The following is a 27,635-nucleotide window of genomic DNA, read 5'->3' as shown; positions in this document are numbered from 1 at the left end:
AAAATGTGTTTTAGACTCCAAAGTCTCTCACCCCCCATTGTTTTCTTTCTCTATCCTCTCTCTTTTTGTACTTAAAAGCATAAACCTTTGTCTGAGGGGTCTGTGTGCTCTTTTCCCCATTGTTCCCTCCCTCCTTCCTTTCCTGCCTTTTTTTAAACATAAATCATCTTAGGGTTTTTTTTAAAAGTCTCCCCCTAGTGGTAGTGGACGGATTAACCACTTTACCATTAGTTCCTATGGGAATGAATGCTTTGACTTGCAACTGGCACCTTGAGACATGACCAAAAAACGGTCGGAACGGATTAATCTTGTTTCAGTGCATTCCTATGGGAAATGGTGCTTTGACTTACGACCATTTCGAGTTACGACCATCTTCTGGAATGGATTAAGTTCGTAAATTGAGGCACCACTGTACAGCCATGCATGGCCCTATTCCTGTGGATTAAAAAAAAGGGAGGTTAAAACAGTTTTCCCCCTTCAGGGATGTAAATGTTGTCTTATCTACATTTTTTATCTCTTTTCAATTCGCTGTAGATATATGTTCGCTTGTATCTTTAAGGGAGTAAAACAGTGTTACTTTTTAGAAAATCACAACTTGAAAACCTTTTGCTCCAAACCCCCTCAAATTCGACACAGAGCAAAAGCCGATCTTCTGCTACATCTGTGCCAAATTGGTGCTGATCTGAAGTCCAGTTTCATAATAATAATTTTTTTTGTTTGGGGTACCCCTATCTTTTGATTTTGCTTGTGGAATCCTTTTTGCTGTGTTTCCACAAAATATATAACTGCTAATTACAACCAGAGTAGCTAAAATCTGTTTGTGTGTGGTCTGTCTACATAGCAGAAATTACATGATCAACAGTGGCAGCTAGCTCAAGGTCATTGTCATGAAAGGGCTGGAGACCAACGAAGTAGGAGTAGGCATGAAGGTTAAGAGCCACTACCAAATGTACTAAGATTTACACATAATAAATGAAGTATAGACAATAAAATGAACCAGCAAGAAAGGCAAAAAGGATAAGAAAGTTCTGGTGATATTCTACTTTCAGATTACAAACTAGAGCTGACATTGAGCAAAGCCCAAGTCTCTTTCTCTGTCCCTCCATTACACCACTTCAAATTTCCGTATATGATACTATTTTGCAAGATTTTGGAGACATACTGTCTGGCTTTCTTTTAGTGTCTGAGGCATCAAATTGGACCAAAGTCATTCAGACTAGTCCAGTTCAACTTCAGACCAATCTGTTCTGCTTTGAACTTGAGCCAAATTGATCTGAATCAGCCCAGCTCTGTTTGAGATTTGGCCAAATCAATTGCACAGCCCTAATGTTATCTCTGCTTAATAAGCTTAGGTTGAAGTAGTTTTTGCCTAAAGACACTGCATCCTTGAAGGGCAAACACTCAGTAGAAAATCTGATCATAGTTTCTGACTTATTTCTTAGTTGGAAACTATTGTTATTGAAGTTGGAACAACACAGGATAAGCCACTATTTGAAGATAGTTTAATATTCTAATGTGCTCTAGTTCTATTAAATAAAATTTCTTTGTTTGACAGAGGATTGAATTAAATTCTTTTTTGACACCCCTTTCAGCTCTGCAATTCTATGGCCAAACGTCTGTTGCTTAGTTACACCCGTGGAAGGCAAATGTCATAACTTACAATGACTTCTTGCTTGTAGTTATCAAGGCTCCACCTTGATTTTTAAGTGTGTGCCAAGCCAGCAGTTTGGTGCTCACAAAAAACAAAACAAAAAAAAAACACGCATTTGTTAGTTGCTAGCGAGAAACTGCTGCAAGTTATGCCTTTTGTCTCCACAGATGTATTAAGCAACAAGATTTTTACTTGTTATTCTAGGGTTAGTTAGAGGCTTCCAGGTTAGTTGCTTAGCTCCATATGAGGAGAAATGAAGGGGCTGCATACATGGGTCTAGTTTATCCTCAGTTTACTAAGCTCATGTAAAGACCAAGCTCTTACTTTTCTGTCAGATTATTCTAACCTGTGGATTATAATTATTATCTTTACTTAGTGTTCTTTCATCATTTATGACTTTATTGTTTTATTAGCTGATTATTTTATACAGTTTTGATGCAAGTCATATTTTAACTGTCTGAAGCATGCAGGTGGAAAAATTGCATATATGTGATGAAAGTAATGAAAGGATGTTAACTAGATGTGAATTAGGCACATTCCACGGACTTCCTACCTTCCTGTACATGCAATAGCGGGGATACATCACTGTTATAACAATTAGATAGAACATTATTTGTTAGAAGGGATGATGGCAGTAAGGTGGATAGGAAAGAACTAATAGAAGAAATTCTCATATAGTATTCTAATATCCAAAAATAATGATTATATGTGTTCCCATATCAAAATAAAACATATGTGGAGCAATTGTATAACATATTTGAACCATGATTCCTAGAGTGTGGTGTAGTGGATAGGGCAACTGATTAGGATTCTGGAGAACAAGGTTTGAATCTCTGCTCAGCCATGGAAACTGGCTGGGGGAGTAGAACTTGTAAAACCACTCCCTAACTATTTCACTTTCCTTGAAAGCCCTATTAGGGTTGCTGTAAATCGGTTCCGACTTGACGGCACAGAACACACACAATCAGATAATTATAGCCTGTTAGAAATCATAGATGTGTTAGAACTTACAGAAACATTTTAAAAGTAATTTAGAAATGGGTATAGCCTTTCTTTCTTTTCTTGCATTTGTAAAAATCAAATTTGTGGCCTGGAACTACTAGGTAGTAAATTTTCCTATGATTATATGAAGTAGCAAAATATGGATTTTAACAGGCCTCCTTTTCAATTCTAGTGAACATTAAGTACATTTTTAATGGTCTGATTTGCTGGGAAGAGCACTGTTATAATAATCTTCTTTTTTTACAGCCCATATCAGAGATGAACTTGCATCACTTATTACAAAGTTTATGCTTTGGGAGACATTTTCACGGTATCTTGAACTGATGCTTGACAGTTCTTGGAATTAGTTCTTAATGATATCATCTACAAAAAAGAGTTGTTGCTTAAATATATTTGATTATTTTGAAGCTCATGATAATCAGATAGCTATTTTCGAAACATCCCTCAGGTTTGCGTAAAAAAGCATACTGAAAATGGCTATTGTCTCCGTAACTATAGGAGATCATTGTGGAAAACAAAGCATTATAGTTTAACTTGGAAACATAGATAGTAGATCTGAAAATTCTGTGATCTCAAATTGCTTCAACATAGATACAGTGGTGCCTCACTAGACGATTGCTTCATTTAACGATGAATTCGTTTAACGATTAGTTTTCTGGAGCGATCTTGCACTCCATTTAACGATGTTTCCTATGGGCGATTTTCGCTCTACGATGGTGGGGACCTTGCCTCGCAAGACAGTTAATTTTCGGGTCCCTGTGTTTCGCTTTACAATGGTTTTGACAGCTCAGGTTCGCTTCACTAAACAGGCGTTTGAATTGTCGCTGTTTCGTTAGACGGCTGTGTTCGCTTGGGAAACGCGTTTTGCTTAACGATGTTTCCTATGGCGATTTTCACTTTACGATGGCAATCCATTCCCATTGGAACTGATTATCAGGGTTTCAATGCATTTCGATGGAAAACCACGTTTCGCTTAACGACGAAATCACTTGACAGCGATTTTTGCGGAACGCATTAACCTCGTCTTGCAAGGCACCACTGTATTAAACACTGCCAACTTGAAAACAGAGGCCATCTTTGTGGTTCTCATGTAAAATAGATTTGGAGGCTCAGATGTCTGATTTGAAACCCATATTGGAGTTTGTCATTCCACATAAGCAAGAATAGTTTATAAGCTTCTAGTATCCTTTCATTTTCTGTCTGTTGAATGCTTCTCTCTCAAGGTGTCGTGTGTTGTTGAATTAGAGTAACAACCATAACTATGACTTGTTTTAGTAACAACTACAGCTATGGTTTGTACACCTGCTTCACATTATGCTTGTGATTCTGGCTGAAAACCTTGCTTGTGTTCACAATTTGGAAAATTAGAGCAACCTCACTTTCTTGACGATGGTGTGACATTATATTCGAATTGAACCACTCTAGAGAACATTCTAAGCTGTCTGTGTCATTAAAAGTTACTCCTGTGTTAACTTAGCACCTGTATAATGGGGGGAGCACTAGTGCCAAGGGAGAATTTTCTTTTTTCTTCCACTGTTGCTTCCTTCATTCTGCTATACTTGCTTGTTCACCACTGCTTTGTTTTACTATAGAGTTCTCAGCACTATTTATTGCACAGTAGGTCTAATGTAGATTGATGCCTTTGGACTGATTGAAGCTTGTGTCTCATAGTTGCTAATGTTCACTGAACCATTTTATTGAAGATAAAAGTAAGTAAAATAAATTGTTATATGAGAATTCTCTAAAATCAAATGGAATAATTTGACAGGTTTAAGCCTTCAAAACAGGCAAAGCACTGAAGCAAGTGGGAATCCTGTTTATGTACAATAAAGAGGAAAAGGTTTTCATTTTGTGTGATCTTAAGCTATCAGGGCGCCAGTCACTATAGCCAGAAAATGCAGAAATTTAATTGTGGCCAGAATTGTAATGCTGAAGATGCAAAATTTACTTTTTAAGAAATTGAGATTTGTAGATTTTCTAAAAACCTTTTGAAAAATAATCATTGTACAGTTTTCCAACAGCTTCTTTTACCCTGTGTGTGTGTTTGAGTTTGTATCTATGCCTGTTTCTGCATTTCTGTCTTGAAGTTGAAGACACTTATGAGAGCATTTTTTTAGAAATAAAATTATGTTGATGCTTGAAATCTGCAATTCTTAGAGTATAGGAGGAGCAAGTAATTACTATATGCAGGTTAGTACCATTTTTGGTCCAATTGTAAGAGGATCTAAAATTTAATGTTAAGAAAATCATGTTCACAGTAATTAGTAAGAAGTACTGTAATAAGTGCATTCATTAATGATCTAAAGTGAAAGTACAAATGTAATACACAACAATGGCAAATCTTCAAATAAGCTTTGAGAACGTAAACTTACATTGCTATGTATTTTTGATTCTACTGTATGACATAACATTTAATGCTTTTAACACATGCATGAAAATGAAGGAAGCATTTGATATGTGTGTTTATTGTAGAATGCTAAAAATGTCTTAGATTGAAGGAGTAACCAGAGACAGATTAAATCAGATCAAAATTTGTGAAATACATGGAGTGCAAGAAACCTAGAAGAATATTGTCACAAAGCAAGAAACAAAATATTACACTGGATCATTCAAGGAAAATAAATAGGAAAAATGTGTGGGGAGGATAACCTCTTGGCCAGAGAACCTGGGAAGCAGGTTCTCGTGCAATACAACATCATTATTTAGAGCTGGCTCATCCAGTATTAAAATGGGGCCCAGTCTATAGTAAGAAAGAAACAAAGAAAAGAGGATCAATTGATGTTGGACAAAGAAGAAAAGAAAAAGAAGAGCCAGCCTGTGTATCCTCAGCCAACCTACACAGTTTAGAATGCCCCCAGAAGGAGGGAATGGTAATCCACTTCTGAGTATCTGTACCTAGAAAATCCTGCAAAGGGTAGTCATAAGTGAGAATCAACTTGATGGCACATTAGGATGATGACAAGTTAATGTAAACTGGTTGCTTAGCTCAGTGAATTAAATATCTAGCTGTGGAACCAGAGGTTGGAAGTTCTATTCCTCTCTGTGCATCCTGAGCATTTGGCCTTAGGCAAGCTGAACAGCCCCAGAGAGACCCAAAAGAAGGACATGATAAGCTGCTTCTGAGTATTCTCTTTTTTTTTTTAATATATTTTTTTATTTATTTATAACTATAACAAAAAAATCATATACATAAAACATATACACTTACAACACAATAACAGTGTTCCCCACCACCATATACGGGACCTCTTGCCATATTCTTCTTTTTCTTCTTCTTCTCATTCTTCTTCTTCTATTGTCCTCCTCTCCAGAACTGCATAGATTCTTGATTTGGAGCTCTCCCTTTTCCCCTTATTAACACATATTCCAAAAATTTGCCCCATATTACATAAAAATTATTCTTTTTCAACTCTCCTTTCTTCATCTTTAAATTACAAGTTAATTTATCATTTAATGCTATATTCCATATTTCTTTATACCATTCTTCAATTTGTAATTCAGTCTTTAATTTCCACTGTCTAGCAATAATCAATCTAGCTGCTGTTATTAAATTAGTTATCAATTCTTTAATCATTTTGTCATATTCCACATTCTCATATATTGATAACAAAGCAATCTCAGCCTTACATTCTATATCTTTTCCACAGATACAACTTAATTCTTTAAAAATTTGTCTCCAGAAACTTTGTACCTTTTCACATTCCCACCACATATGAAAGTATGTACCAACTTCTTTCTCACATTTCCAGCAGACATTCGGATGACTGGTGTTGATTTTGTTTAATTTTACTGGTGTTAAATACCATCTTAAACTAAGTTTAAAAAAATTTTCCTTTATTCTTACTGACATCAATCTTAAAATCCTCATTTTCCATATCCTCCTCCATTCTTCTTCATTTATTCTTTTCCCAATATCTTGTTCCCACACCAATTTCAATCCTTCTTTCTCACTTTCTTCTTCCTCTAAATTAAGAAGTGAATAAATTTTACTCACTGTACCTTTTACTGAGTCAGTCATCTGAATGTCCTCATATGAGAATAAAAATTGCTCAAATTTTGTGTGTTCTCTACCTTTATTATATTTATTTGCCCATTCTTAGTCCATCTTTCCAGTTGTACATAGTTCAACCATGAAATAGTCTTGTTTTGAAATACTTGTTTCATTTGATCTATCGATCTCATTTTATACAGCCAATCTTTCAGTCTAATCACTTTTTCTTCTTTAAATAAATCCATATACACCTTCATATTGGTAGGAAAATCTTCTATTTCTGTCACTAATCTAAATGGAGAGTATGATGAACATAAATTCTTTTTATACTTATACCATATATTTAACAGTGTCTTTAAAAAGGGATTATTAACTTGACTTATTTTGTCTTTCTTACCTTTAGCAAATAAATATTTTTCTATATTTCCTTGTAATTCTGATGATTCCATTTCCCACCAAATTAACCTTTCCGGATTATATATAATTTCACCAATGAACCTCAGTTGGTTAGCTAAATAATAGTTTCTTATATTTGGTAAACCTATACCACCTTTTTTTGTTGTTTTATACCAATACTTTTTATTTATTCTAGATTTCTTCCCTCCATTACAATATTTGTTAACTATTCCTTGCCAATATTTCAACTCATCCTCTGTTAACTGCATTGGTAACATTCTGAATAGAAAATTAATTTTTGGTAAAATTTTCATTTTTACCAATGCAATCTTTCCAAACCAAGATAATTTGAACTTATCATATTCTTGTAGTTTCTTATTAATTACTTCCTTTAGTTTGTTATAATTATAATCCTTTATCTTTTGAATATTTTTCGCTAAATCTATTCCTAAGTATTTGATTGTTTTACATATTTTAAAATCATGTTTTTCAGTAAACTTTTCTTGTTCTATTCTACTATAATTAAACAACATTAAGTCAGATTTTTGCCAGTTTATGTTTAATCCGGTTATTTTTCCAAATTTTTCTAAGTGTGTTTTAATTTTATCTATACATTCTAACGGGTTTTTCACTGTCAATAAGGAATCATCCGCAAATAAATTAATCTTTATCTTCTTTTCTCCTATACCTTCAATTAAATCATCGTTCCTAATTACATTTGCCAACATTTCAATAACCAGGCAAAACAGAACTGGAGAGAGAGGACAACCTTGCCTAGTACCTCGGCCAAGAGCTATTTGGTCTGTCATCCCATCATTAACTATTGCTACAGAGGTATTCTCTAAATATAATTGATCTATTATCCCCCTAAACTTTTTTCCAAAACCCCAACCCTTTAACAAAGTCTTTAACGTTGGCCATTCCACACAATCAAATGCTTTAAATATATCTAATGATAAAATGCCAGCCTTCAGTTTATTTTTTTCTATATTATGTATAGTATTCAAGACTCTCCTTGTTAAGTTTTCCATTTGCCTACCTTTCAAGAAACCATTCTGATCCTCTTTGATATATTTTATAATAAATTTATTAATTCTATTTGCAAGTATTGCTGTAAATATCTTTGCATCCTGATTTAGTAAAGAAATAGGCCTATATGAACTTGGGTCTGTTAGATCTTTATTAGGTTTTGGGATAAGAGTTATCAATGAATGTTTCCATGAATCTGGTATCCTCTCTCCTTCCAAGATTTCATTATAAAGCATTTTTAATTTAGGGATCAATATTGATTTAAAGGTTTTATAATATTCCGAACCTAATCCATCAAAACCTGGGGTTTTACCATATTTTAGTTTATTAATTATCTCTATAATCTCTTCCTCTTTTATTTCTTTATCTAAGTCTTTTTTATCGTTCTCTGATATTTCACTCTTAACATTTTCTTTAATATAAGTTTCTATATCTTCTTTTGATGCACTATTACTTTTATATAAATTTTGATAAAAATCTTGTATAATCTTTAATTTTTCTTTCATTAAACTGCAGTTTTTTCCTGTTTTATCTTTAATCACACCAATGTTGTTTTTTGTTCTTTTGGTATGAACCATTCTAGCTAAAAGTTTTGAATTTTTATTACTATGTTCAAAAAAATTCCTTTTAGTGTATATCAGGTCCCTCTGTACTTTTTCTAATTCTAAGCTTTCCAATTCCTTTCTTTTAGCTTGTATCTCTAATAATTTTTTATTGTCTCTATCTATAAAATATTTAGTTTCTAAATCCTTTAATGATTCTTCAATCCTTTTTACATTTCCTTCTCTCAATCTTTTTAATCTACAAGATTCTCTTATAGCAATTCCTCTCATAACAGCTTTCATGGTGTCCCATAACACGCCTATTTTATTCCCACCCGCTTCATTAAATGACCATATTTCCAACCATTCTTTCTTGACTTTGTCTATCACCTCTGTATGTTGAAGAATATTGGAGTCTGGATGTCCCAAATGTTTTTTCATATATATGTATATTTTGCAATTTCAGTTCATTGACTCCATCCTTTAATTGATGTGTCTCTTGTAGATAGATAATGTCAACTCTACTTTTTTTTAATAATAATTCTATTTTCCTTCTCTTTAATACAGCTCCTAGGCCTTTCACATTTAAAGTGGCTACTCTTATGTTTTTCCCCATATCTGTTCAATCTTTTGCTTCTTAGTTGGTCCCTTTGTGCAATTCCCAAAACATAAACAAAAACAACTAAAAAAATTAAATTCACCTCTTTCTAATTCTCTATCCCTACCCTTCCTCCCTACATATAAACATTTTTCCTCCCTCCAGCTTCCCCGCATCTCACTAATGTTAAACACGCGATCTGGGAGGGGGGGAGACGCCACTCCCACCAGTCTGGACCCCAGCCGAACCTCCACCTCCTTTTCACCCCACATCATATATTTATTCACATATATATATCCAAATGCCTTCCCTTTTTTATTTGTTCAATCCCATCTTAATCGGACAGTCCAGAGCAATAACAAAAACAAAACAAACCAATAACAATAACCAAAACTTCCCCCCCTTTCTTTTTTTTTTCTTCCTTCTTTTTTTAGACCCATATATGTGTGCACATACTTGTAAAACACATGCTTCTGAGTATTCTCTACCTTAAAACGTCTTGAAAAGGATTGCCATAAGTCACAATTGACTTGACAGCACACAAGAATTATTATTTAATTAATACAGTGGTGCCCCGCATAACGGGCGTCCCATTTAACGACAAATCCGCATAGAGATTTTTTTTATCGTTTTTGCGATCGCATTGCGATGTTTTAAATGGTAAAACATTGCTTTGCGATGATCAGTAAGCTGTTTTGCTTACCGATTTTCGCATAGTGATGTTTTCCTAACAGCTGATTGGTGGTTCCAAAATGGCCGCCAGGTAAAAAAAAAAAAAAGGCTACCTGCAGTGTTTTCGCGCCCATTCCTCGCTTACTGGGCAGCGAAAATGGCGGCCGTTTGGAGGATTTTCACAGAATGGTGAGTTTTTTGCCCATAGGAACGCATTAAACGTGTTTTAATGCATTCCTATGGGCTTTTATGTTCCGCATAGCGACGAATCTGTATAGTGATGATTTTTCCGGAACGGATTATCATCGCTATGCGGGGCACCACTGTATAAGATTATTTAACTTTCCTTTAATTATTTAATTTAAATAATTATATTTTTATAATAATTATAAATTTATATATAATATAATAATTATAATATATAATAATTATATATTTATAATAATCTCATTTAATTAATATAAGAGTCTTAACTCTTCGAGGCAGCAATCCCTTCATGGATTGCTGCATTGTCATGGCAAAGGGGCTTGAGTAATTCAGGGAAGCTATGAACTATGCCGTGCAGTGACATCCAAGATGGACAGGTCATAGTGGAGAGTTCTGACTAAACCAAATCCACCTGGAGCAGGAACTGGCAAGCCACTCCAGTATCTTTTCCAAGAAAACCCCATGAACAGAAACAAAACGATAAAAGATATGACACTGGAAGATGAGCCCCTCAGGTCAAAAGGTGTCCAACATGCTACTGAGGAAGAGCAGAGGACAACTACAAGTAGCTCCAGAGCTAATGAAGTGGTTGGGCCAAAGCTGAAAGGACGCTCAGCTGCGGACGCGCCTGCAAGTGAAAGGAAAGTCTGATGCTGCAAATAAATATATTGCATAGGAACCTGGAATGTAAGCTCTGTGAACCTTGGTAAGCTGGATGTGGTCAAACAGGAGATGGCAAAAATAAACATTGACATCCTGGGTGTCAGTGAACTAAAATGGACAGAAATGGGCATATTCAATTCAGACGATTATCATATGTACTATTGTGGGCAAGAATGCCATAGAAGAAATGGAGTAGCCCTGATAGTCAACGAAAGAGAGGAAAAGTATACAGTGGTGCCCCGCATGACAACGATAATCTGTTCCAGGAAAATCGCTGTACAGCGAAATCATCATCATGTGAAAAAAAATTCCCATTGGAATGCATTGAAAACCAGTTAATATGTTCCAGTGGGGAAATTGTCTCGTCGTCCAGCAAAGATCCACCACAGGGCAGGCATTTTGAGAGTGCTGATCAGCTGTTTTTAATCGCTGTCTTCCGAAGCATGGGTCAGAAAACAGCGGGAGGCGATTTTGCGAAGCCGACGATCAGCTGTAAAGATCATTGTCCACAAAAAAACGGTTCCCAAAGCAGGGACCTGATCATCGTAAAGTGGTTTTCCCCTATAGGAACCATCGTTATAGCGATGGCAAAAAAGTCATCATACTGCGGTTTCCTCGTACTGCGGGGGTTGTTGTATTGCGGGGCACCACTGTACTAGGATATAATCTCAAAAATAATAGAATGATTCCAATACAAATCCAAGGCAGACCTTTCAACATCACAGTAATCCAAGTTTATGCACCAACCACCAATGCTGAAGAGGCTGAAATTGACCAATTTTATGAAGACTTACAACACCTTCTAGAACTGATACCAAAGAAAGTGTTCTCCTATGGGGGATTGGAATACTAAAGTAGGGAGTCAGGAGATGAAAGGAACAACAGGTAAGTTAAGCCTTATAGTTCAAAACAAAGCAGGGCAAAGGCTAATAGAGTTTGTTCAAGAGAACAAGCTGGTCATCAAAAACACTATTCTAACAACACAAGAGGCGACTCTATACATGGACATCACCAGATGGGCAGTACCGAAATCAGATTGATTTTATTCTCTGCAGCCAAAGATGGAAAAGCTCTATACAGTCAGCAAAAACAAGACCTGGAGCTGATTGTGACTCTGATCATCAGCTTCTTGTCGCAAAACCAAGCTTAAACTGAAGAGAGTAGGAAAAACCACTGGGCTAGTCAGGTATAATCTAAACCAAATTCCTTATGAATACAAAGTGGAAGTGAAGAACAGATTAAAGGAACTAGATTTGGTGGACAGAGTGCCTGAAGAACTATGGATGGGGGCTCGTAACATTGTACAGGAGGCAGCAACAAAAAACATCCCAAAGAAAAGGAAATGCAAGAAAGCAAAGTGGCTGTCGAACGAGGCCTTACAAATAGCAGAGAAGAGAATGGAAACAAAATGCAAGGGAGATAGGGAAAAGTACAGAAAACTAAATGCAGACTTCCAAAGAGTAGCAAGGAGAGACAATAGAGCCTTCTTAAATGAACATTGCAAAGAAATAGAGGAAAATAATAGAAAGGGAAAAACCAGAGATCTGTTGAAGACAATTGGAGATAGGAAAGGAACATTTTGTGCAAAGATGGACATGATAAAGGACAAAAATGGTAGGGACCTCAAAGAAGCAGAAGAGGTAACACGAATATACAGAGGAATTATACCAGAAAGATCTGGATGTCCCGAACAACCCAGATAGTGTGGTTGCTTACCTTGAGCCAGGCATTCTGGAGAGTGAAGTCAAGTGGGCCTTAGAAAACATGGCTAACAACAAGGCCAGTGGAAGTGATGGCATTCCAAATGATCTATTTAAAATCTTAAAAGATGACACTGTTAAGGTGCTACACTCAATATGGGAGTAAGTTTGGAAAACTCAGCAGTGGCCAGAGGATTGGAAAAGATCAGCCTACATCCCAATCCCAAAGAAGGGCAGTGCCAAAGAATGCTCCAGCTACCAGACAATTGCACTCATTTCCCATTCTAGCAAGGTTATGCTCAAAATCCTAAAAGGTAGGCCTCAGCAGTATGTGTACTGACAACTGCCAGAAGTACAAGCTGGATTTCAAAGGGGCAGAAGAACTAGAGACCAAATTTCTAACACATTGGATTATGGAGAAAGCCAGAGAGTTCCAGAAAAACATCTACTTCTGCTTCATTAACTACGCAACAGCAAACTATGGCAAGTTGTTAAAGAAATGGGAGTGCCTGACCACCTTATCTGTCTCCTGAGAAATCTGTATGTGGGACAGGAAGCAACAGTTAGAACTGGACATGGAACAATTGATTGGTTCAAAATTGGGAAAGGAGTACGACAAGGCTGTATATTGTCTCCTTGCTAATTTAACTTACAGTGGTGCCTCGCTTAGCGAGTGCACTGTATAGCGATGTTTCCGTATAGCGATCCCTTTTTCGGGATCGCTATACGGAAACATACCTGATCTTCGCAATGGGGAAAACCCGCATTGCGAAGATCGAGTATTGCGGCGGCCATTTTGGAGCCGCCGAACAGCTGTTTGGCGGCTCCAAAATGGCCGCCGGAAGCCCAGAAATGGCTGCCGGCAGCCGTTTTCACGCCCTCCCCTCGCTTAGCGAGGGCGCGAAAATGGCTGCCGGCAAGGGGAATCCTCGCTGAATGGGTAAGTAAGCAAGGTATTGGAACGCATTAAACTAAGTTTAATGCGTTTCAATACATTTTCCCTACCCGTTTAGCGACGATTCCGCATAGCGAGGGTTAATCCGGAACGGATTAACCTCGCTATGCGGGGCACCACTATATGCAAAATACATCATGCAAAAGGCTAGACTGGAGGAATCCCAAGCCAGAATTAAGATTGCTGGAAGAAATATCAACAACCTCCGATATGCAGAGGATACCATTCTGATGGCAGAAAGTGAGGAGGAATTAAATAATCTTGTAATGAGGGTGAAAGAGGAGAGCGCAAAAAATGATCTGAAGCTCAACATTTTTTAAAAAAAACTAAGATCATGGCCACTGGTCCCATCACCCACTGGCAAACAGAAGGGGAAGATATGGAGGCATAACAGATTTTACTTTCCTGGCCTCCATGATCACTGCAGATCGTGACAGCAGCCACGAAATTAAAAGACACCTGCTTCTTGGGAGGAAAGCGATGTCAAACCTAGACAGCATCTTGTAAAAACAGAGACATCACCTTGCCGACAAAGGTCCGTATAGTCAAAGCTATGGTTTTTCCAGTAGTGATGTATGGAAGTGAGAGCTGGACCATAAAGAAGGCCTACCGCCGAAGAATTGATGCTTTTGAATTGTGGTGCTGGAGGAGGCTCATGAGAGTCCCCTGGACTGCAAGGAGATCAAACCTATCTATTCCAAAGGAAATCAACCCTGAGTTCTCACTGGAAGGACAGATCCTGAAGCTGAGGCTCCAATACTTTGGCCGTCTTATGGGAAGAGAAGACTCCCTGGAAAAGATCCTGATGCTGGGAAAGTGTGAAGGCAAGAGGAGAAGGGAACGACAAAGGATGCGATGGTTGGACAGCATCATCGAAGCTACCAACATGAATTTGTCCAGACTGTGGGAGGCAGTGAAAACAGGAGGGCCTGGTGTGGTCCATGGGGTGACAAAGAGTCGGACACGACTTAATGACTAAACAAGAACAATATAAGTGTACACTTTCCTGTACTCCTTTTTGGCTTATCTTTTTCTTTTCTCAAATCTACTCAGCTTGTGACTCAATGACCTGCAGGCAGCCTATATAATTTGTAACCTCGTCTTCTCGTGCTTGATCGCTTCTCTTCTTTTAGAGTCCATACAATGCAGCAAAAACAGGGAGTTTAATGTCTTTTTGGCAAGTCTCTGTATACAAATAGTTTGTTGTATCCAGTTTCATGGGTCACCATATGTCCTGCTCTGTATCAGCAATTCCTTTTCATGTTTTTACTTATCATGTATTTGGCATTCTCCAAATACATTGCACTTTTTTCAAACTGGGTTGAAAGGTCCTCACTTTCCCCAAGTTGTCAGGGCATGTGTGTGTTATCTGCATGAAAAAAAAAAAAGATTTCTTTCTGAAATCAGCAGCCAATGTGGTGCAGTGGATAGAATGGTGGACTGGGACTCAGAAAGACCTGGGTTCAAATTCCTGCTTGGCTGTAGAAGATTGTGTGTGTGTGTGTGTGTGTGTGTTTGTTTGTGTGTGTGTGTGTGTGAGTGAGAGAGAGAGAGAGAGAGAGAGAGAGAGAGAGAGAGAGAGAGAGAGAGAGAGAGGTAAAACTACGTAGTCTTTAAATATCTCACTTACCTTGAAAACCCTATTAGGGTTCCTAAAAGTCAGATGAGACTATACAGCAGGTGACACACACACATTCTGAAATTATATGCATGTCTGTCATGTCTTTTATTATAGTTTTGTAATTCCTGTATATGTGACTATCTGTATAATTTATTTTTTTATTTATTTGTTTCATGCTTTCAAAATCTGCTCTGACATAGCGCTCTATAAATCAAAAACAACTCCTCCACAGTTCTATAACCTCTCACACTTCTATAGCTCTAGCACAGTTCCCTGGTTCTAACAAAGTAAGTCCAAACTGATGTGTGAGCAGCAGCTAATCCTTTTGTTCCCACCAAACATTGCTCTTCTATGATAGTGGGTTAGAGAGAACAGTGCTTCCCATGGATGTTAAACCCTAAGTACGCCTATGTAGAAAAATGAAATATTTTGAGTAACTTGGTCCAGCGTTGAGTCTTAATAGGTTTAAGAAATCCAGTGGGGCAGATGGGTGGGTGCAGCTCTTTCCCACCCCTGACCTGAGTCATCTGGAAGAAAGATAGTACAGGCCCAGGTACTCATATTCTTTGTTGTTCTGTAGTCTTTCCACATGAATTACTGAGGATCTGCAGGCTGCAGTTTTGGAATCTTACAGTGTTTTCTGCCTAATGATTGTCTATTTTCAAATGTATAAATTTAGTTTTATCAGTCTGAGTACATGATTGCATGATAAGCCATTGTCTTATTTGGATTGGAAGAAGTGGACAAATGAAGCACCAGCGCATGGATTCCAGGAAGTAACAAGTATAAGCTTAACTGTTTTGCGCTGAAATGTGTTACAGTGTGTTCATGCTTAAATATCTGCCTAAATATTTAATTCATAAATACATATTTAATAGTTTGTACAGTTTACCTTTTCAAAAATTAACATTTTTCTTCCTGTTTATATGTAGTTTGTTGTCTCAGAGTCTAAGATATTATCATGGTAATAAGTAAAGGCCCCCAATATATATAGAAAGAGGTGTATATCTTTTTATTATGTGTTAAACTTGAAATCTCACAAACACAAATATTGAAAATAGGCTTCTAAAATGCTACATTTCTTATAAATATTTTCTTTAGAAGAACCACCTTTCTTGGCTATGCACGCACTGCAACTGAATTTGTAACCTTGGTTCACTGATACAGCTTGCATTTGTTATGAGCTGTTCTTTCCTCTCTCTATCTAAGAAGAGTGCTAGTAGCATAGGCTATGCCCACAAGCAACTGCGGCTGCAATGCCTTGACAATTAAAAGAGCAATACACTATAGGTAACAAAATAAAAGAAGTAGATCTTGTATGTATTAATTCAGTAGTAGTGAAGAAATGGAAAAGGAGGCAATGTGTCCTCAAACTTTTGCTTTAAGACATTTATATTACTGCTGTTCTTAAGATGATTATTTCCTGTGGTTAATGTAAGACAAGATTTGTTTAAAAAAGTGGGTTTGACCTCATTTGACCTTTCTGACGTTCAGTCACTTAAAAGGTTTGTAAGATGCTTAATTACCAAACGGTATGATCATTATTCATCTCATCATTTGATATATAACGTCAAGTGAATTGCTTCCCTGGAGTGCACTGTGTTTCACAGATCAATAGATCTAGTAAGAGCTTGAAGGAGAGCTTTAAACATTCATAGAAGAAAAGGCAAAGTGTATCCTCCTCATAAAATGGCTGAAATAGATGTTGAGATGTGAGTTTGATATTTATTTATTTACTTCTAAGCTGTACACATTTTTTTTTAGTTTTTATTATGATTTTTAAATGATTTTGCTGAAAGTAAAATATGCAAGTAGCTGCTGTTTCACACTGTAAACTATCATGTAAGCTACATTAAAAAAATCCAACAGTTTATCAAATACTTTAAAGATTGCTTCTCCAGGGTGGTTATAGAAAGCTACAGCTACTTGTTAGCCCCAACTAAACTATCTATGGAATGGGACTTAACATCAGGTTGATTCAGCAATGTCCTTTCATTCAGTGTGTAAACCCAGGTTGGGACTTAACAAATGGATTTAGCTATTCCAGTTTTATTTAATACACACCATATTTTCAGCCAGCATGGAAAATGGGTATCTGGCATGTAAAGCATATACAGTATATGTGTTTAGTATGTTTACAGCACATTTTCAGATTTCTGTAAGAGACTGAAATAATTAGAGGTATGAACAATTTTACTCATCCCACATATTGTGAAAAGGCATATTCCTTTTCAAATTTTTAATGCAACTATTGCAATAAAAATGTTCACATTAAACTAAAATATTACGTTTAACAGTGCATTTTCTGAAAAAAAGATGTTTCAAAATGTAAATATGAAATATATAAATATGACATTAGTTCATACTAGTGGTAATATTTCCAAATTTCCTTCATGTTTTCTTGATTGTCTTGCTTGTTGCACTTGTAGTCATGCAAAGGAAATACTATGTGAAGCAGAAATGTATATGGGATAAAGAACTATTCCCCCTCCCAAAGAATAGCCCTTTTTGGACTTTTTTTATAATGAGACTTGCTACAATACGTGAAGAAATGTATATGTCACCTTCCAGTTTACACATTAATTCCTCAATATAATTACAGCAAGTGTAAAGAAAGCCTGAGGTCTGATAGAATGTGAACCATCTCTTCTTCACTTTGTCTTATACTTTATTTTTCTTCTATCAAAAGCAAGGGGATATAAATCTTTTCTGTGTTTATCTTATTCCTGGATGCTTAGGTTTTGTTATTGTTCATTTGCAATATGCAGGTTATACCTTTCAACCATAATCAGTTCTTAAAGTAGATTCCTGTGATTAATATAATAACATATGTCAAACGTGTGTCATACATTTGTGTGAATGGGTGGGTGAGAGTTATGTGAAAGTGATGATATGAGAAGAAAAGAGAAGGAAGAGGGAAGTCTGCAGCTCACGCTACTTGCTCAAGTTGTTTGCATGTAATGTTGTCCTTTGCATGTTGTACTTGCCAAAGCCTCTAGAGCAGGGGTCTCAAACATGCGGCCCGGGGGCAATTTGCGGCCTGCTGAACAATAGTTTGTGGCCCCTGTCTTGCCTCCCCCCGAAGTGCCCACGCGTCCTCTGCTGTTCAGAGTAAAAGAAAAAAAGCCTTGCCTCGCTCGCTGGCTCTCCCCCAAGACGGATCCTCTTTGCACCCTCCATCTGGAACTGCAGCCTGCCAGCCAAACAGCCTGTCTGCTGGCTGGCAGGCTGCAGTTCTGGGTGGAGGGTGCAGGAGGCGCTATCTTGGGAGAGAGCCGGCGAGCGAGGTGTGCTGCCGGCCCTTTTCCCCAACAGTCCAAGCTGCCACCGAGTGATGCCTGAGAGCGGAGCTCGCTCCCAGCCTGTCCTCAAAGAGCGCCTCCAAGCCTCCAACAGCAGCTGCCACCACCACCTCTTCCAGGGAAGCAGCTCTCTGGCTCTCTTTCTCGGCACCCCCAGCACCAGCCCACCCAGCGGCCGTCTCAGCGCCCGGCGGTGCTTCCTTCTCCTCCTCCTCCTCTTCGTCCTGCTTCAGCCGCCTCGGCTCTGGAGACTGCCTGGGCTCGCCTTGCAAAGTTTGCTCCTCTGTTGTGGTGGGGGTAGCTGCTGCTGCTGAGTGCACCTTTTTTTGAGGTGGGCCCTCAGAGGAAGGTTGCCGGACCTCCATGTGTGTGTTTGTGTGCGTGCCTGCACACGCACACCTGTGGAGGGACCCACCCTGTTCTGTTTAATTTTGCGGGTACTGGTGGGGGCTTTTCTCCTTTGGCAAGGTGAATTCTGTGAGGTTTTAAAAAATTTTTATGTCATGCCCTCCTCCCCCCCGGCTAGGCGGTCGCTGGTGTTCCCTCCTCCGCTTCTTCGTCCTGCTGCTGCTGGTGGTGGTAGTGAAGAAGGAGCCGGAGGGGGTCGTGGCTGGCGACGAGGGCTCGCGTGCCCCTCCTCCTCCTCCTCGGACCCCAAGCCGGGTTAAGGAAACTCCCGAGCGACTTCCTTGGGCTCTTGCTCTGCTTGGAGGAAAATTTGATGTGGCCCAGCCTCACCCAGACTCTATCTCCAGTGGCCTCCAGGTAAATTGAGTTTGAGACCCCTGCTCTAGAGATTTGTTGGGAGAACAGTGCCATCAGCAGTTGAGTGGAACTCCCTAACTCGTTCGTATGCACCTTTTGATCATATTAGTTTCTCTTTTAACATGTGGGTACAACAGCCACATGAGCAACCAAAGTGATTACCCTATCAAATCTGATTTACCCATGTGATAAATATAATTTTTAGTTACTCATGTGTACTTATAATTTGCTGTCTATCAAATATATATTTCTGTATGCAAAAACTAAGGTCCCTTCGCTTTTGTCTACAGAAGAACTGTAGAGATTTCCAGTGTGGTGTATGGGTAGAGTGATGGACTAGGACTCTGGAAAACAAGGTTTGAATCCCCATTTGGCCATGGAAACTCATTTGGGGAGTAAAACAACTTAAATATCTCACTTACTTTGAAATCCCTGGTGGGGTTGCTATAAATTGGTTCCAACTTGATAGCACAGAGCGAACACACACACACACACACACACACACACACACAGAGAGAGAGAGAGAGAGAGAGAGAGAGAGCTATAAGAAGAAGACTGTATTTTTAAAGCTTGTTTATTCTGTCTGTCTAGTGGAAGGATCTCTCTTGGGGACTGTATTAATGTTGCAGCAAAACATTTTTACCCAAGTTTGAGAACAACCTGGAAAATATGTCAGAAGCTTTCATAGATTTAGATAACTCACAATACAAAAGCCTTGTAAATGTAAAATCTAATTTGTCCATGGTCTTTTGCACCAGTATTGTTCAAGGTCAGATGAACTTGTGTGAAGTACAAAAGAGTGTTGCTGAGATGCCATTATTTTACTGTATAATCTTTGTATATCTGCTGCTGTATGATCTTGGGGCAGAGGAAGATCATACAACAGCAGATCACACAACAGATCATGTGAGGAAAATGAGTTTTGCTTTAAATTAAAATTAAATAATTTTCCTTTAATTTCACAGTGGATAAAATTAATTTGAGCAAGAACCCACAGATCAGATTGGCTTTAAGTCTTCCTCAGTAGTCCACCCCTTATTCGTTAGTTTTCCTAAACTGGCACTTATTGTCTCAGTAAGTTCACTCAGAGACTCTGGTAATGAGAAAGAAAATATTTCTGTTTACTTACAGTCTTTCATAGATAAAAACAAACATCATGTTGTGTAAAAATGTTAACTTGTTATGTCACTGAGCTTAACTGATTAACTTGCTTCCTTACTGACTGACTGCTTATATAGTTGAGAATGCACATCACGCTAATTGCCCACTTCTGACAGACTCAATTGCGAACACTGGCAGTACCCTGACTCAAAAAAACAGCGGGAAAAATAATCTGGTGCAGAGAGTAATAACTATTGGCTATTATTTAGTTGATTGACATTCAACCCCAGTCCAGCAAAGTCCCTCCCAGCCAAAACCACCCAGAGACATCATATGGAGGTTGCAACATATTTAACACAGGAAACCGTCATATCAAATGTGGTAATAATAAATAGTCTAGGAAAATTATACCGTATTTTACCTTGTATAAAACATACTTTTTCCTAAAATAGAGGAAAAATTGAGTACCATTTTATACATGGAAGGAAGCAGTTGCGCGTGCTCGGGCACCTCTTGCTGCCTCAACTGCTGCCCAATTCCCTCTTCCAGAGCTCACAGCTTGTCCCCTCCGGTGGCCCTGAGGCAGCAGCAGCAGGAGGGCAGAGGTGAAGGAGCATTCACACACGCTCAGGCGCCTCTTGCTGCTGCTTTCCCCTCCTGCCCAATCACCACCTCCTGTGGGACTGACAGGCTCAGTTCATGGGCTCAGTTCACACCACTGCCTTATCCCCTCTGGTGGTGGAGGCAGGAGGAGGCAGAGGCAGAGGCAAACCAGCACTCGCACGCCTCTTCCTGCGCGGCCAGATCACCTCCTCCCACTATCTCCTTAGGGCAGGGGACAAGGCAGCTACGTGAGCTGGAGGTGAGCTCTGGCAGTCGGCAGTCACACTGGAGGAGGTGATCCAGCGGGCAGAGGAGGCAGCAGCGGCAGGAGATGGAGGTGGAGGAGCAGTTGCCCATTAACTGCTCCTCCGCCCCCATCAAGGGTCAAAATGAGGGGGTAGTTTTATACATTGGGGGATCGTGTACATGATAAAATATGGTAGTTCTCCTATTTGAGTGCTTCCGTTAAAAGGTTTCGTATTCCTTTCCTTACAATGGAAAAGGATTTTGGTGTGCATTGTTATGAAAATAGAGGAAAACTGGGTTTCCACATAATGAGGAGGGAAAGTCTTTAATGGCCAAAATGCTACTGGATCATTGCCAGTGGTGGCCTGCCATCGAAGTTTGACTGTTAAAGGCCCCCATCCCACCCTGAGAGACCCAAAGGCTTCCACAGGGCAAAGGGGGAGCCCTAAGGAACATCAGAACCCGAGAAGGAAGTGATAAGATGCTTTCAATTAATTTAAATTAAATTTTACAAACACTGATTGATGATGTCATTCAAATTCTGCTGGTGTAAGTTTATGTAAGAGAGTTTTGCCTACTGTGTTTTAAATTGGTAGACAGTACAGTATAGCTAAATTTTGTAATAATTGCATTTACCCATTCCTGTTCCTGTCAGCTTTTCCCTTTTCTTCACTTGTTGTATTTCATTGTTGCTGAAATTTCTTCTTGGCATAGGGGACTGGTTGTGTGTTTAGTTTTGTGTTATAGAGATAACAATAGAAATATTGTGAACAATACAGTGCTTGGAAACGGGCTCTCGTCATGAAGGCATATTATAAATTGGAACTGTTGTCTCTAAGGGGACCTTGCCTCCTAGTTCTCAATGTAAGCTTTTTTGGTGCGTTTTTCTAATGTGCACTTCCTGTTGACCTTGCGTCTGTAATTCTGATTCCAGTAAAGGGAAAGAGAATGAAACAAAGGTAGCTGAAGGGTGGTCCAGAGGCACAGAAGGAAAACACCAGGGAAAGGAAGTAACAGTTAAGCATGAAGTGAGAGGGGCTAGTTTTTGCAGTAGAAGGGGAAAGCAATTGCTTGAAGGACTATTAGAAAAGATCAAAGATAAATATGAGGAGTTAGATACGAATAATAAACTGTAGTAGTAGGAATGTCTGTAGCATATTTGCTGGATAGCATAGTGCTGCAAGGGAAGAATCCATTTTTAGCAAGCAATTTTCTCCATGGGAAAGAACAAGGAAAAATCCCACTGAACCTCTTTTCTCTGTACCAAAACAAAGGACATCTTAATTACTTTATGTCACACATATAGCTTCATTCAGCATTGAAACAGGGCTAGTTGTTGTCATGCTGACCAAATACATGTTGCCATGATTTTACATACCACACTTCATTAAAATGTGAAGATTTGTGCCAGTGTAAAATGATGCCTTCAAAGAGAGGAATGATCTTCAGCATTTTCATGGGTTTAATGGGTGTTAGTAATACAATGTATACAGAATAAATAGTAAGTCAATATAAAATATTGTAATTCTTTTGAGATTTCACACTACCTAAAAAAAATCTGCAATACCATGTTTCCCCGAAAATAAGACAGGGTCTTATATTAATTTTTGCTCCAAAAATGTGTTGAGGCTTATTTTCAGGGGATGTTTTATGTTTCTCTTTCGTGTTCTCTGTGAATACACACTAATGGGTTAATCTGTGGCTGAGCAGAGCAGTCTTCGGTAACTTCCACAGCTTTAAGCACTTAGTACTGGGACCTTCCCTACACCTGGATATATAACTCCGCCTCCGGCCCAGTGCTTCAGTTCTTTTTCTGACCGCCGCTGTAGCAGCAGCTTCATTGGAACTTCACAAGTAGAAACAAATCTTTTTCTTGCCTTTTTCTTTCTTTCCCTTCACCTCCCCTTGTTATTTTCTTTTGCCTGGGGGATACAATACTAGCCGGCATTAGTTGTTCTTTGTTGAGGCTTTACAAAGCCGGCGTTTTAGCCCTCAAGGCTTTTCTCTTAAAGAAATAATATTTCTTTACCTTCTTTATAACTACTCCCAGGCTGGAAAGCAACAGGTTTGTTTTTGTCTGTTTGCAATTTTCTCTCTTAGCAGGATAGAAGAGGACAGCTTCTCAGCTTGCCTGAGCTACAACCTCTCCAGAGTTTGGCACAGAACAGTCCTCTTGTTTCAAGGGGCTCGTTCTTACAGTTGTTGCAGTGAGCGGGCAGCCCTGAAAGGAGGGCCTCCTAGCTCCTGCCCCCACCTCAGTGGGCTACAGCCTCTTCGGAGGCTGGCGTGGAACAGCCCTCTTGGTTCAGGTGGCTTGCACTTACAGCTGTTTGACTGCGCAAGAGTTAGGGCTCTGTACGCCCTGTCCCTAGGAGAAGAAGGGCCTCTTGCTGCACAGGAGTATGGGCTGTATGCCCGGTCCCTAGGAGAAGAAGGGCCTCCTGTTGCCCCGGTCACCTTCCCTGACTGTCAGTGATTCCTCCTGACATGGGAAGCACCTCTGTGTGCGCCTGCTCATGTAGCTGCAGCTTTTGAAGGGAGCTGCACACTGAGGCTGTAGATGTGCCAGCGACATATGGTAAGGCTTGAGCTTCCCTTTGGGGGATACAATGGACCCCTTCAGCTCCTGTGGCTAGCTCTGCATGTCAGTGCTTTGCCTGTTTGGGGTAACGCCCTTGGGTGTTTTGTGTATTGGGCCTGATTTATCAGAGGGCTCATTCACGTGGCTGCTATTTCCAAAACCAGGTGCTGAGGCAAAAGCTTCTGGCAGCATTTGACTGCCCTAGTTTGCCTCTGAAAGGGGGGGGGAGCTGCAACTCCCACCACTAGCCCTGCTAGTTGGTGATATTTCTGCCTGGGGTAGCACCTGCTGGTTGCTGTTAATTTGGCACAAAACAGCCCTCTATATCAATGGGCTGGCTCACAAAGAAGCCTGCGGCCCTGTTTCAGCTGCCAGTGCCTGCATAGGCTTATAAGGAAAGGACTCACAGGGGTCCACCCGAGAACCCTGCTGCTGTCAGGTAAGCCTGGATAATTTTCCTCAGGTAGGTCCTATCTCACTGACAAGGTTGCGTAGAACCAGTCCCTTTTGTTTGGGATAGGAGCTATGAGCTCTCGGCCATCATCGCCAATCCGCTCTACCTGACATCATTCTGAGCCATGGGCTATGGAGTGCTTTATGCCTCCACATACGCTTCACAGGTGTAGTGCTCCCTCGAACTCGGCTCTGGTAGCATGTTTGCAGTTTCAACCGAACCTGCTGTTAACCCATTCAGGTTTGGGACTCACATGAATCGCTGGGGGGTGGAAGGGTTTCCATCCAATCTTCCTACACCCCTCTCGGTTGTTGCAGATGGTCACACTCCTTTACTGTTAACAGATGAGGAGTTCTCTGGTCAGCGTTATTTGTTTTTAGCTGCCATGTAGCCATGTACTCTGCCATGGGGGCTTATCACCACTTACGGAGTTTGGTTCTGCCCACCCTGCAGGTAGCTCATGTGCACGCTTACAGTCCAGGCCTTCCGCATCACTGGGAGGCACTGTTGCAGGTGTGTCACAAGTGCACTGCTGCTCGACATGCCTTAAAACCAGCATCTAAGCAATTGCTGGGTTTGGACCTGCCGTTTGTTGGTGTACGGCTTTTAGTCAAGAAAAGGTTGCTATTCTTGATAACCTGCTCAGCCTCTAGGAAGTGACACAGTCTTTTGTGCTGTAACAACTACAAGAGCCTGAAGATGTTCTGATCAGCCTTCGGCGTTCTGGGAACGTTTAAAGTCTCAACCCCAAAGTTACCAGCCGCCGCCCCTAGACATGTGGGCAGGCAGTGCCCTGACCAGCAGAATTGCAGGTAGGACTGCAAAACTGAGTGGCCCCTTCACTTCTCTGTTGCTGACCAGTACTTTCTATCGTAGCTACCAGCTTTGCCACTGTCTTCGATATGCCCCTCTCACAGGCCGTGTTATAGCCACCTTCACCCCAACTCCCACCAAAAAAAAAAGGGGGGGGAGAGAGAAGGATGGAAGGCCCTGGCCCATCCTTCATTTTGGTGCCTGAATTCTTTATAACTCTACGCAGTTTCAATTTGGTTTCCTTGGACTCTGTTATCCACTAGTTATGTCCAGGGGATTGGTTTATCGTAAGATGCTCATTTTCATGCGGGCATCTGGTTGGACTGTACCGCTCTCTCAGGTTTTCAGTTGGGGAAATCACTATTTATCCACGGTTGGCTCACTGACTCCTGGTCTCGCAGTCCAAATCACAGGCTGGTGAGCGCACATCCTGGGCACTGTCCCTTTTGTCAGCGTGAGGACTATAGGTCAACATAGTAAGCTGACTTTGTACCTTACACATGGTGTGAATTGTACTAATATGCCTTTGGATGCTTTCTTGTAGCAGGATTTTCTCCTGACAACAAGTTTGTGGCAATGTTTGACTGTTGTGCTTCTTTTTCTTCAGGCGCTTGGTTCCTTGCCCTACAGGTCCAGCGATTCCTTGGACTGATGGCATCTACTGCAGCTGTGGGACAGCTTGCTCGACTGAGGCTGCAGTCCCTTGAATCCTAAATTCTTTCTCTCTTTCAGGTACCTTGCGACCACCGTTCCGTGTTGCTCCCAGTGACTCCGAAAGTTGCTGCACACCTGGAGTGGTGGATGCTTCCCCCACACTACAGTTAGGGAGACCATCTCCTGACCCATTTAGTTTGGTCAGTAGCGAATACCAGCCTGCTAAGCTGTGAGGGGGCTTGCCTACGCCACCACGTTGCCCTTGCCTGCTGGTCCATGATGGTAACCAGTCTGCATATTATTGTGCTGAAGCTCCTAGCACTCACTAAGGCCTATTGGTCTGGTGTCAGATGGTCCAGATCACATCAGTCTAAACCACTGCAGTTTCCTGTATGAACACGCAGGGCGGCACTTTCTAGTTACGCCTTCTTTGGAATGGTGTTATGCTTGCTGCATTTATCCAGTGGCTGTATACAAGCGGGCCCTTGACTGTTGCATCTTTCTTTGCCTCTGTCTTTGATGGGGTTCTCGCATCTCGATCAAACTAGTAGTAAAGCAAAGCAGAGTGTGCTGCTTGTGTGCTGTCCCATGGTGCTTTGGGCACTCTGGGCAGTTTACAGTTTGGTTGTGTGGGCTGCACATTGCCCCCCCGGCAAGCTGGGTGCTCATTTTGCAAGCCTTGGAGGGGTGGACAGCTGCGTCGGCCTTGGGCCGCTGCCTGGGGTTGGGCTCCGGGTTGTGAGCACAGTTTTGGCTGCAGTGCAGTGGTTTAGCCCAGTGGTTCTTAACCTTTGTTACTCGGATGCTTTTGAACTGCAACTCCCAGAAACCCCAGTCAGGACAGCTGGTGGTGAAGGCTTCTGGGAGTTGCAGTCCAAAACTCCTGAGTAACCCAAGGTTAAGAACCAGTGGTTTAGCCACTGCGCCACAAGGCTCTTAGTGTGCCGTTTTTGGTTCCTGAGCTGGTGTTGGCTGCACCTCCTTAGGAGGTGCCTCCCTAACCTAGGGGCATGGCGGCCCCTACATTTCGCCCTTCCCCTCTTCAGGGTCGGTTGTTCGGGTCCGCCATGGGTGCACAACCGTCTTGCTTGGTTATGTTGCTAGATCCTGCTCCTGGGACCTGCAGGATACATTACACTGAACATGGTCCCTCACGGTCTCAGGACACGAGTAGTTGGTTCAACTGAGTGTCAGTTTTCCTTACCTGTCGGCTGGGAGTTTTCCCCGACAGTAATGGACGTGCACCATCATCTTGGCATACATTCTACCACCTTGACCTACTCCTGATATGGGCAGGTGTTCTATCCCTTTGCATCAAGATGACATTGGCCTACTAGGCCACCGTCTCTGGATGCTCTCCTTCAGTTTCTCCTTCACTTGTTTTGCCTGGCTCTGGCCCGTTCTACCTGCAAGCTATTTCTCCGTGGCCTGGAGAATATGCGCCCTGCCTATGGGCCACTGACACCTCAGTGGTCCCTCCAGTTAGTTCTTTGGCAACCCTCAAGGCTGCCTTTCTCCTGGCAGTACCCTTAACTTGTAGGGCTGGAGGACTAGCTTCAGTAGCAGCCAGGCCTTACCTTGCCTATGGTATTTTTCTGTCTTCCATTTGAACCAGCCAGCTTTCCTTCCTGGTTTCTTCCACACACCATCTTCACTGCTGGAGACAGCTCTGCACGCTCTAGACATGCAGTGTGCTTTGCCATATTCTGTGCATTGCACGACCACTTTTCGGGCCTCACAACGTTTCTCTGTCATCTTTGCTGGCTCTCCTTCAGAGCATCGGCTTTCTCTTAGACCATGTCTAGCTGGATGGTCCAGGCCATCTGCCTTCCCTTTGGTTTGGCACGGACTCTTCTTCCAAGATCAGTGAGAGCTCACTCTACTAGAGTGGTAGCCTCCTTAATGGCCTTTCTCTGTCACGTGGACATTGTGCATGTCTGCCGCGCTGACACGTGCGCCACAATGTCTCCCTTCATCTCGCCCTACCACCTCGTTGCCCAGCTTAAGGTTCAGGCTGCAGTAGGGCGAGCTGTCCTGGCTTCTTCCAAGATCAGTGAGAGCTCACTCTACTAGAGTAGTAGTATACTCA

The 27,635-nt window shown here is 40.7% G+C and overlaps 1 protein-coding gene and 1 long non-coding RNA gene across 5 annotated transcripts in view; one reads left to right on the top strand and one right to left on the bottom strand.

Moving 5' to 3' along the window:
* The window catches only part of FOXP2 (forkhead box P2), a 576,890-nt gene that overhangs the window by 184,160 nt on the left and 365,095 nt on the right, over positions 1-27,635 (top strand). The gene's annotated exons all lie outside the window — the stretch shown is intronic.
* Positions 4,809-10,549, bottom strand: LOC144583293 (uncharacterized). The gene is made up of 2 exons (XR_013537003.1): positions 9,677-10,549; positions 4,809-5,766 (listed from the first exon to the last, which is right to left on the bottom strand). It is a non-coding gene; the product is annotated as an uncharacterized LOC144583293 (long non-coding RNA).

The sequence above is a fragment of the Pogona vitticeps genome, chromosome 5 (assembly GCF_051106095.1).
Source record: "Pogona vitticeps strain Pit_001003342236 chromosome 5, PviZW2.1, whole genome shotgun sequence".
Lineage (NCBI taxonomy): Eukaryota > Metazoa > Chordata > Lepidosauria > Squamata > Agamidae > Pogona > Pogona vitticeps.
This window is presented reverse-complemented; position numbering and strand designations above follow the sequence as displayed.